Raw genomic sequence first — 10,050 nt, forward strand, 5'->3', positions numbered from 1 at the left:
TGGTTAGTTTTATGTTCCCAGGAATTTGGTCATTTCTTCTAAGTTATCCAATTTTTTTTCCATAATTGCTAATAATAGTCCCTTGTGAACCTTTTTCTTTCTGAGACATCCATTGAAAAGTTTTCTCTTTCATTTCTGATTTTGAGGGTTCTTTTCCTTGGTTAGTCTAGCTAAGCTTTTCTTGATTTTGGCTATTTAAAAAAAACTTCTTACTTCAGTTGATTTATTTTTATATAGTTTTTCTGTTTTCTATTTGATTCATTTCTATTCTGATCTTTATGACTTTCTTCCTTTTGCTAACTTTGGGTTTAGTTTGTTCTTTCTCTAGTTCTTTGACGTATAGAGTTAGTTTATGCGAGATTTTTCTTCTGTTTTAACATAGGCTTTTATTGCTAAAAACTTTCCTCTTAGGACTGCTTTTTTGCATAGTGTAAGTTTTAGTAAATTGTGTATTCATTTTCTTATGTTTCCAAGATATTTTTAAACTTCCTTTGATTTTATGTTTGACACAGTTGTTGTTCAAGAGTGTGTTTTTTAGTTTCCACATATTTATAAATGTTCCCATTTTCTTGCTGTTATGGATGTATAGTTTTATTCCATTATAGTCATAAAAGATATGTGCTATAAATTGAATTCTAAAGTTTGTTAAGGCTTGTTTTCTTGTTCTAATATGTGATATATCCTGGGGAATGTTCAAGTGTGCTTAAGAAGAATTAATTTACTATGCCGCTTTTGGGTGAAAAGTTCTATATATGTCTGTTAGGTACATTTGTTCTATAGTGTTGTTCAAGTTTGCTGTTTCTTTATTAATTTTTCTGACTGGACATTTTAACCGTGATTGTAAATATGGTATTGAAGAGTCCTACTATTATTGTATTGTTTAATTTCTCCTTTCAGATTTGTCAATTTTTTTACATACTTAGATTCTCTGATGGTGAGTGCATATGGATTTACAATTTTGATGTATTCCTGTTGAATTGACCCTTTCTATCATTACATAATAATCTTCTTTTTTATCTAGAAAAAGTGTTTGACTTAAAGTCTACTCTGTCTAATACTAGTATAGCCACTCCTGCTCTCTTCTGATCGCTATTTGCATGAAATATTTTTTTCCTTCACTTCACGTTTAGCCTCTGTATGTATGTGAATCTAAAGTGAGTTCTTGAGAACAACACACAGATGAATCTTTGACTCTTGTTTTTTATTCGTTCAGCCACTCTGTATCTTTTAATTGGAGAGTTTAGTCCATTTACATTTAAAGTAATTACTGATAGGCTAGGATTTACTATTGCCATTTTGTTATCTGTTTTCTGTTTCTCTTATAGTTCTCTTGCTCCTCTGTTTCTCTCTTCCTGTCCTCCTTTGTGTGTGGGGGGGAGGAGTTGTATTTTTTTCTTTTATGTAACTTCTATAAATATTTTATTTGTGATTACCAAGTGTCTTGTGTGAAATATATTATAGTAATAACAGTCTATTTTAACCTGATAACAAAGCTGATACAAAGTAGCAGATATGTAGGATGAGAAGTCTAGAGATCTAATGTCCAACATGAGATCTATACTTAATATTCTACTGTACTTGGTAATTTTGCTAAAAGAGTAGATTTTAGGTGCTCTAGCCACACGCACACACTCACACACACACACACACACACACACACACACGCACAAAATGGGGATGTGAGATATGTTCATTTGCTTTACTATAGTAATCTTTTCACTATTTCTAGGCATATAAAAGCATCATGTTGTAGACCTTAAATATATACAATAAGTTATATTTAAGTCTTACAGCAAGGGTGCTGATGAGCTAGTGTGGACAGGCGACCTTGCCTTTCAGAGCCCTCTAGTGTTTTGGGGGCCTCAGGCCAGGCTCATCGACCTGCTGTACATGTCTCAGGTTGTAACACCAATGCTGGTCTCCAGTTGTGTGGCCGAAGGTTGCATTATGTGGCTAGTGGCACTGGCCTTGATGGAAACAAGCAATGAGGCCCTCATCAAAAGTAGTCCTGAAGAATGAGAAAGGATGATCAAGCAACTGATAGAACAATTAAGATCAGAGGAAGCAAAACTCATCTTGTTGAAAAACTTGCCACAGTGTCAAATGCAGAAGGAAGCCACTGCCCAGAAGCCCACAGGCTCCACTGGGAGCACCATGACCACCCGTCCTCTGCTTGTGCTGGGCACCCAAAACATTCCTGCTAGCAAGCCGTCACTTCTGACCTCTTCAACTTGAATGCCGGGCAGCATGATCCCGCTTCTGCTGGTCCGGGAAGTGCAGCAGGCATCCTCAGTGCTGGTGCTGCAGGTGACCTCACAGGTGGTCATGGCCCCACTCGTCAGGGGATCCCAGCAAATCCACAACATCAGACAACATTCTAGCATGGGGCACTGCCCCTCCTCCTGGACCCCAGGATGTCCGTGCCCAGAGTGCAAATTCAGGGATAGAGAGTCATCCAGCAAGGACTCATCCGTGTCGCCAACGTCCCCAACACCATTCTGCTCATCAACATCCTGCAGCCCTCCTCAGCATCATTAAAATGTTCACGACCAACTCTGCTCAGACCAACTCCACCTCCACCAGCGTGGCCTCCATGATCACCTCCACTGAGTCTCCAGGCAGCCAAGAGGTGGCCGCCGAGCTCGTGCTGTGCAAACAGCTAGAGAAGATGTTGCTTGAGATTTCCCCTCCCAAGCCCCTCACCCCAGAGATAAATTTCCTGCCCAGTGCTGCCAAGAAGTTTGTCTACCTAGTTGGCCTGGACGAAGTGGTGCAGAACCTACTGGAGACGCAAGCAAGCCGGATGTTGGCCGCCCTTGTGCTGTCCCAGGAACCTTCCATGTGCGTGCACTGCAAGATGGCCTTCGCAAGCCGCAAGGGCGGGGCCATCATGGGCGAGAACAGGCGCTCAAGGTGGAGGGCACTAGCTGGCTCAAGGCCACCTTTGTGAAGGCGCTACAGCGGGAGCGTGCGATCAAGCAGCGCCTCCTGCAGCAGGACGCCGCGCCTGCCACCGCGCTGCACCCACACTGAAGCAGCTCATAAAACCCCACTGTAAGTTGGTGCTCGGCTCAGGAGAGGCTCGCGACTCGAGTAACAGAGCTGTGCTACTGGCCTCCAGCCAGCTGTCCTGGGGCTCAGGCACGATGACCCATGGTGTCCTGTACACGTTTAGCCAGCCCCCAAACTGCAAAACACGGCCTCGGGCACGGCCCTGGTCAGGAGGACTGGCAGACATTCCAAGAGAGCCTTGAGCGCCGGAAGGGGCGGCACCGCCTCCACCTGGAAGAAGACGTCCCTGAACACGCAGTACCCTTGCGTTTGTCCCCAGAGTTTGGCAGTACCCAAGACGTCCTCGGCCGTGGACTGCCAGCGAGAGTAAGTCCTTCATGTGATCCTGCCACGCTCCACCCTCCAGTCAGCCACGTGGGATAGTGCCAGCCAGGACCGGTGGAGGACAGGCTCCCTCCTCACTGTTACCTGGCCCTGGTCTAGAAGGACACACTGTGCCGCCCTCCACTGTGCTCACCCTACAGAGTGAGTGACGGCCGTTACACTGTGCTCACCCTACAGAGTGAGTGACGGCCGTTCTGCACAAGCGACACCTCGATTCTTGGCTGCAAAGTCTCTTCGCAGCTGGGAGATGCTGCTTCACAGGCGGACGAGGATTACAACTGGGGGACCTTTCCACGGGGCTTTCTTCCTTGATCCCTTTCCCGTTACTTTGCCTAACACCAGCAGTCAAGTGGACCTCCGGGGCTGGTTCTGCCCCAGGCCGCCTTCTTTTGCCCCCAGGAGGGCGCAAGGGAGGCTCACCGTGGACACCGTGACAGGTCTGAGCAAGGCTGGTTCCTCGGGGCTCCTGACTCCCGCAGGGCGTTTCCTTTTATTTTTGTTTTCCCCTGTCTTCGGCCCCCAATCTGTGGCTGCGTCTCTTCATGGCAAACTCTAGGTTGAAAGATTTTTGGTTTTTTTAAGCACCTCATGATGATGGAGTTAAAAGTAAACCGAGCAGACCCGGGGTCTCTGTGGTGCACACGTAATCCCGGCCGCCCCCGTGCGCTGGAGGGTGGGCGGCCGCGGCTACATGAACCCTAAGAGTGGCAGAGGCAGGAAGCGCCAGCGCAGCCTCGCTCCTGCCAGAAAGCCTCCCTTGCTGCGCCTTCCTGAGACCCCCCAACCCCCCAGGCTCAACTGAAGAACAAACTGAAATCCAGACCCGGCCAGAGAGTAGGGATCCCAGAAGCTGCGCGCTGCCCACAACGGAGGGAGGAGAGAATCCGCAGCGACGCCCTGAAGCCTGGCCAGGAAGTCGGAGGGGAGGGTTGCTGTGTGGTTTTTTCTTGTGCGGCTACTGGTGGTGGTTTACTGTATTTTTTTTCCTTTTCTTTTCCTATTCATTTTGATGGACACAGTCTTAGGCCACCCTGGCCTGCGTTGCTCTCTGGTGACCTCGCACAGTTGCGTCTGGGCTGGGAGGCGCCGTCCAGGTGTGCGGTGAGCTGCTCCCCCAGACTGAGGATTTCTGTTTGGGTCTAGCTAGCTAGAGCCTTTCCTTAAAGCTGAGGTTGCTGGCAGGGCTCGCTTTCACACTTCCTCCCCCTACCCCACCCCCTTTAGTGTCTACAGAAATGTTTTGTAAAGGATCAGGTCCTCTTTTAGTTTTGGGTTTTTTTTTTTTTTTTTTCTTTCTTTCCCCTCCCACTCTCTAAAAACCAGTTCCACATCGCTTCTCGACCTTTTGGCCAAGATCATGTGTAGTATCTATTTTATCAGTTTAATATCTGATACGTCCTGTATCGGAGGACAGTATATTAAATGGATTTTGGGAGCAGGGACATGGAACGTGAGCTTGCTCCGTCCAGTCCACGCATCGGCCTGGTATGGCAGTGTCTCCAGGCACAGGTGCACCCCCTCCGGGACATGAGCACTGGTCACGAAAGATCAGAGACGGTGGGGAGAGGGGGGTTGCAGTCCCTCCGCCTGGTGAGGGCTAGACTCGCGGGAAGCTGCTTCGCGTGTGGCCTGATCCTCTTCTGTGCACCGTGAGAGGGAGGCTGGCGGGGTCCCGCCGAGCGCTGCGTGCCCGCCTAGAACCGGGGGTGCCCTTTGACCGGCTGCCATCGCCGTCGTCAGGCTCTCCACAGCCCTTTTTCCCATCTTTTCTTTCACTTCGGAGGCCCCGTCTGTACCCGTCTGTCCCCTCTCTGCGTCTTCTACAAATGTTCTCTTAATATTCTTGCGCATACCTGGCTCACTCCCAAGGACGTGGCTTTCCCTTCCGCTTTCTCAGGGGCTGTCTCTTCTCTGCCACATGCCTCATCCTCTACTACCTGGGTGGGGAGCACGTGTACTTGCTGCTTCTTTCTGCTTCCCATAGCCTTCATAAAAAATAATAAATAAATAAATAAAAACCAGTTCCACGATGAAAGGCAGAAGTCGTTCCGTGTCTACCGCCAACTGGTCCAGCTCCATGCATAGTGAGGGCGTCGGGTGTCCATGCACAGGTGTACGTCCATGTGAGAACTGGGTCCCTCTGTCCCCCAGTGCAGCTCCAGTCCTGTTTTTCTGTTGATGCAGTTAGGGACTTTAATTTAAAATCCTTAATTTGTAGGCCTGCCTTCTTCAAACACAACTGCTACAACATTCTAATAAAGGCTCACTTAACCCACTTGAAAAAATAAATAAAAAGTAAAAAAAAAAAGAAAAGAAAAAAGAAAATCTTACAGCAGATTAAAACGGAAATGCAACACACCAAAGCTTACGGAGTTTCGCAAAAGTAGTTCAAAGATGAAAGTTTACAACGATAAACTCCTACATTAAAAAAATTAAAAGGAGGATCTTAAATAAGGACCTAACTTTGCACCTGAAGGAACTACAAAAAGAAAAAACTAAGCCCAAAGTTAGCAGGAACAAGGAAATAATAAAGATTAGAGTAAAAATACAGAGAAAAAAAAAAAAACGATCTAAAAACTCGACAAAACTAAACCGGACTTTTGAAAATACAAACAATTGACAAATTTTAAGCTAACCAACAAAAGAGAGGACTCAACCAAAATTATAAATGAAAAAGAAGACATTACAACTGCTACAACAGAAATACAAAGTACTATGAGTTTATTATGAATAAGTGTATGCCAACACAGTGCATAATCTAGAATATAATGGATAAATTCATAGGAACATGCAACCTACCCAGACTAGGTCATGAAGAAATTTAAAATGTTAACAGATCAATGAGAAAGAGATTAAATCATTCATCAAGAAATTTCCAACAAAGAAAAGCCCAAGACCTGATGGCTTCACTGCTGAATACTATGAAACATTTAAAGAAATAATGCCAGTTTTCCTCAAACTCTTCCAAAAAATGGAAGAGGAGAAAACACTTTCTAGCTTATTCTATGAGGCCAGCATTACTCTGACATCAAATCCAGACAAGGACACTACACAAAAAGAAAATTACAGCCCAATCGCTGTGATGAAAATAGACAGAAAAATCCACAAACATCAGCAAACCGAATGGAACTGCACAGTGAAATGTTCACACACCATGGTGAAGTAGGACTTATCCCTGGGATGCAGGAGTGGTTGGACATATGCAAATCAGTAAGAGGCATATACCACATCAACAGAGTGTAGGATTACAATCATATGACCATCTCAGTGGATGCAGGAAAATCATTTGAATATCATCAAAATCATTTGAAATCGTGTGAACGGCCTTTCACAATAAAAACTTTCAACAAAATAAGTATAGAAGAACAGTACCTCAGAATAATAAAGGGCAGATAGGAAAAGTCAAACTCATAGAATCCAAGTGCAGAATGGTAGTTGCCAGGGGCTCAGGTGTGGGGGAAATGGGGAGGTGTTGGTTAAATGCTACAACCTTTCAGTGACAAGATGCGTAAGTTTTGGGGATCTAATGAACAGTATGGTAACAATAGTTAATACAGTTTTGTATACTTGAAATTCCTAAGAGTAGATCTTACGTGTTCTCAGCACACACACAAAAATAACTGTGTGCGGTGATGGATGTGCTAACTTCATTGTGGTAATCATTTCATAGTGCATATGTATATCAAATCACCACGTTCCGTACCTTCAATATAGACCATTTTATTTGTCAATTACACCTCAATAAAGCTAGAAAAAATAAAATATAAGAGCTTACACACAAAAAAACAAATGACCTCTTAAAAAAAAAAGACATAAGAATGTCATGATGACGTTAGGTTAGACAAAAATTAATAAAGCAGGACAAAATTTTTTAATTACAGCAATGTTTCCGTTTTACTTCTGACCGAAGTCTATTCCCAATTACTAATTGCTGCCCATTTCCATTTAAATATCTCAGTCATTTATCTACAGTGGAGATCTAACCTAGAAAAAAAAAATCTAAACCTGCCTTTTAGACAGGGAATCTCTTCTCCATTTACTTCAGTTAACTACAGCACAGAAAGAACTTTATAAAATATAAATTAAGATCTTAAATTATTTTTAAACGTAACTAAATTTATAATCAGGATCCGTGCACCGCAGGGACCACGCACGACCCTGCCCCAATGCCCCAGGTGACATGGAGGAGAGGGCCAGGGCCACGCACGACCGCCAACATGTGACCGTAAGGGGCCGGGTAGTGATGCCTGTTTGTCGGGGAAGGGCCCCCAGTTTCATGCTACTGCCGCCCCCGACACCCCATCCCCCTTCACTGTGTGCCAGGCAGTGCTGTGCGGGGCTGTCTCTAGGCCTCTGTGCCCACCATCACTGCTGGAGAATGAGTCAGCCACAGGGGATGGCACCTGCGGGCACAGACAAGGAAGTCAGCGACCTCGTGGACGTTAGCGTGGTGTTTCTGCTGCCTGTGGCCAGTGGGAAGGGCCGGCCCGCCTCCTTGAAGGTGAGCGGTTTGGAGGTTCGGGTCTCAAGGACTCACCCAGCTCAGGTTCCTGGGGCACCAGCAACCAGAACAGTTCCCCCTCTGACCCTAGCCCCACCTACAGTGAAGGGCCCACTTGGGTGATTCCCACGACATTCCTGGGACCTGAACTTGGAGGCGAGGGCGGTGAGCAGAATGCCTATGCCACTTTTAGGAGAGACACGGGTGTTGGCGAATTGACTCAGGCTGGCTTCCTGCCGGGCAAGCTGGCCCTCAGCAGCCCCAGGCCACTGTCCCCTTTGGGCATCAAGGGTGACTCCCAGTACCTACCCCGGCAACCCTCAGTGGAGAGCCGCCGACAGCAGCCTGGAGTCCGCCAGGCCGGGCGGGCTTCAGGCCATGCTGGGCAAAAGCTGGTCTCCCCTGCCTCTCCCGCCAGGCCCGTAGCTCAGTGAGCTGTGGCAGTGTGTTTGGTCGCTTGCACCAGCACCAGCGCGTGGGCTACCAGCTGCAGGGAGCAGAGGTGAACGGCGGGCTTCGGGTTGTGTCCACCTTCTCCTTGGCCCTCAGGGCCGCCTACAGCAGCATCTCCAACCACGGGCCATCAGCGGACCAACAGCCTCGTGGGCTCCTGCGGGACCACAGCCTGCAGCTGCACGACGCCCTTGGGAAGGCTCTGGCCTCCACCTACTCCCCGGATCATTCAAGCAATAACTTCTCCTCTAGCCCCTTGACCCCCGTGGGCTCCCCATAGGGCTGGCAGGAATATCGCAGTGGCCCCAAGCAGGAGCTCCCTGTGCCTTAAAGCCCAGCTGCGATGGGGTCCTCACAGCCTGAACAAGATGTTGGAGCACCGGGACGAAAGCATCCACGTGGTCCATGGCAGGGAGTGCAATGTGCACCGGCTGCTGTGTGGCCACAGGACGCTGGCCGCGGGCTCTGCAGGCCCCCTGCTGCAGGGCGGGCGGCACGCTGGCCTGGTGGGAGGCGCCCATTCTGAGCAGGGCCTCGCAGGTAGTGTCGGCCGCCTGCCATCGCAGCCTCCCCAGCTAGCCCAGCGCCCTCCCTGAGCGCTCCCGCCTCCCACAATGGACTGGGCGAGGGGTGCCGCGGCGGGTGCCAGCGCAATCAAGCGGGAGGAGACAGAGGACGAGGAGAACACGTCGGTGGCTGACAGCTCGGAGGAAGAGAAGGAGTTGAAGGCCCCCGGACACGGACGAGCCCAGATGAGGACGACCTTCTGCCCCCAGAGCAGAAGGCCGAGTGGGAGAAGGAACGGCCGGTTGACCAGTACCCCCATGAGCCGCTGGGGATCAGAGACACCGAAGAAGCTTTTAAGGAGCTGGGGCGCATGTGCCAGCTGCACCTCAACGGTGAGAAGCCCCAGACCAACCTGCTCCTCCTGCATCAGGCCTTGTCCTTCATCCTCAACCTAGAGCAGCAAGTGCCAGAGTGGAATTAGAACCCCAAAGTGGCCTGCTTGAAGCGGTGAGGAGAGGAGATAATGTCAGGTGTGGTGAGGCAGCAGGGCAGGAATGTTCTGGTCCTCCAAGGTTTGCTTACAAAACCAGTCAAACGTGAGGTTCTATCTGAACCCGAGCACAAGGTAGGGAGACAGGACTAGCATAGGCGGTGGAGCCAGATAGAGTTGAATGTGCAGCCTGGTCACTAAGCGGAGATGCAGACACAGGAGGGCGCTGAGCCGCCTGCTGACGCATGGAAGGCACTGGGGCCTGATTATGAGGCTGGGCTGCAGCTGCAAGGGGGACCAAAGTTCAGGCAAGTCCTCATAGGTTCAATTGCCACAATCCAGGGCAGATAACTTCGAGGTTTCCGGTCTCACTCTTAATTTGGTGGGTGCCCAGGTCATCACTGGTACTTGGGATCTCCTCTTCACCCGAGGTGTAAGGACAAATCTCGTTGTCCTTTTGGACCTGCTATGGCTCTTTTTACTGCAGTTCCTCATTCAGCTGTTGATAGTGGCTGAATAGTGTTGGCCCTTTACCTTTTGGGGGTTTAATTCAGGGGGTGATAATTATTGCAGTGCCTTCTGTCCTTACACTCCCTTGAAGGGGTCTTTTAAGTTTCACGGCTGTCTTGGGCCCCTGTAAGGACAACAGGGAGATCAAAGAAGGGCAATGGTTTGGGGAAGACGGTGGAGAAGGGATGGGAAC

At 48.5% G+C, this 10,050-nt stretch overlaps 1 non-coding gene and 2 pseudogenes across 1 annotated transcript; all 3 read left to right on the top strand.

Moving 5' to 3' along the window:
* Nucleotides 1-1,968: 1,968 nt before the first annotated feature.
* On the top strand, nucleotides 1,969-3,952 carry LOC134368325 (transcriptional repressor p66-alpha-like; annotated as a pseudogene).
* Nucleotides 3,953-4,725: 773 nt separating this feature from the next.
* LOC134368874 (U2 spliceosomal RNA) lies at nucleotides 4,726-4,916 on the top strand. The gene has a single exon (XR_010022560.1). It is a non-coding gene; the product is annotated as a U2 spliceosomal RNA (small nuclear RNA).
* A 2,858-nt stretch (nucleotides 4,917-7,774) lies between these two features.
* LOC134368326 (transcription factor E2-alpha-like) lies at nucleotides 7,775-9,500 on the top strand (annotated as a pseudogene).
* Nucleotides 9,501-10,050: the final 550 nt, after the last annotated feature.

This window comes from Cynocephalus volans, chromosome X (assembly GCF_027409185.1).
Source record: "Cynocephalus volans isolate mCynVol1 chromosome X, mCynVol1.pri, whole genome shotgun sequence".
Classification (NCBI taxonomy): Eukaryota; Metazoa; Chordata; class Mammalia; order Dermoptera; family Cynocephalidae; genus Cynocephalus; species Cynocephalus volans.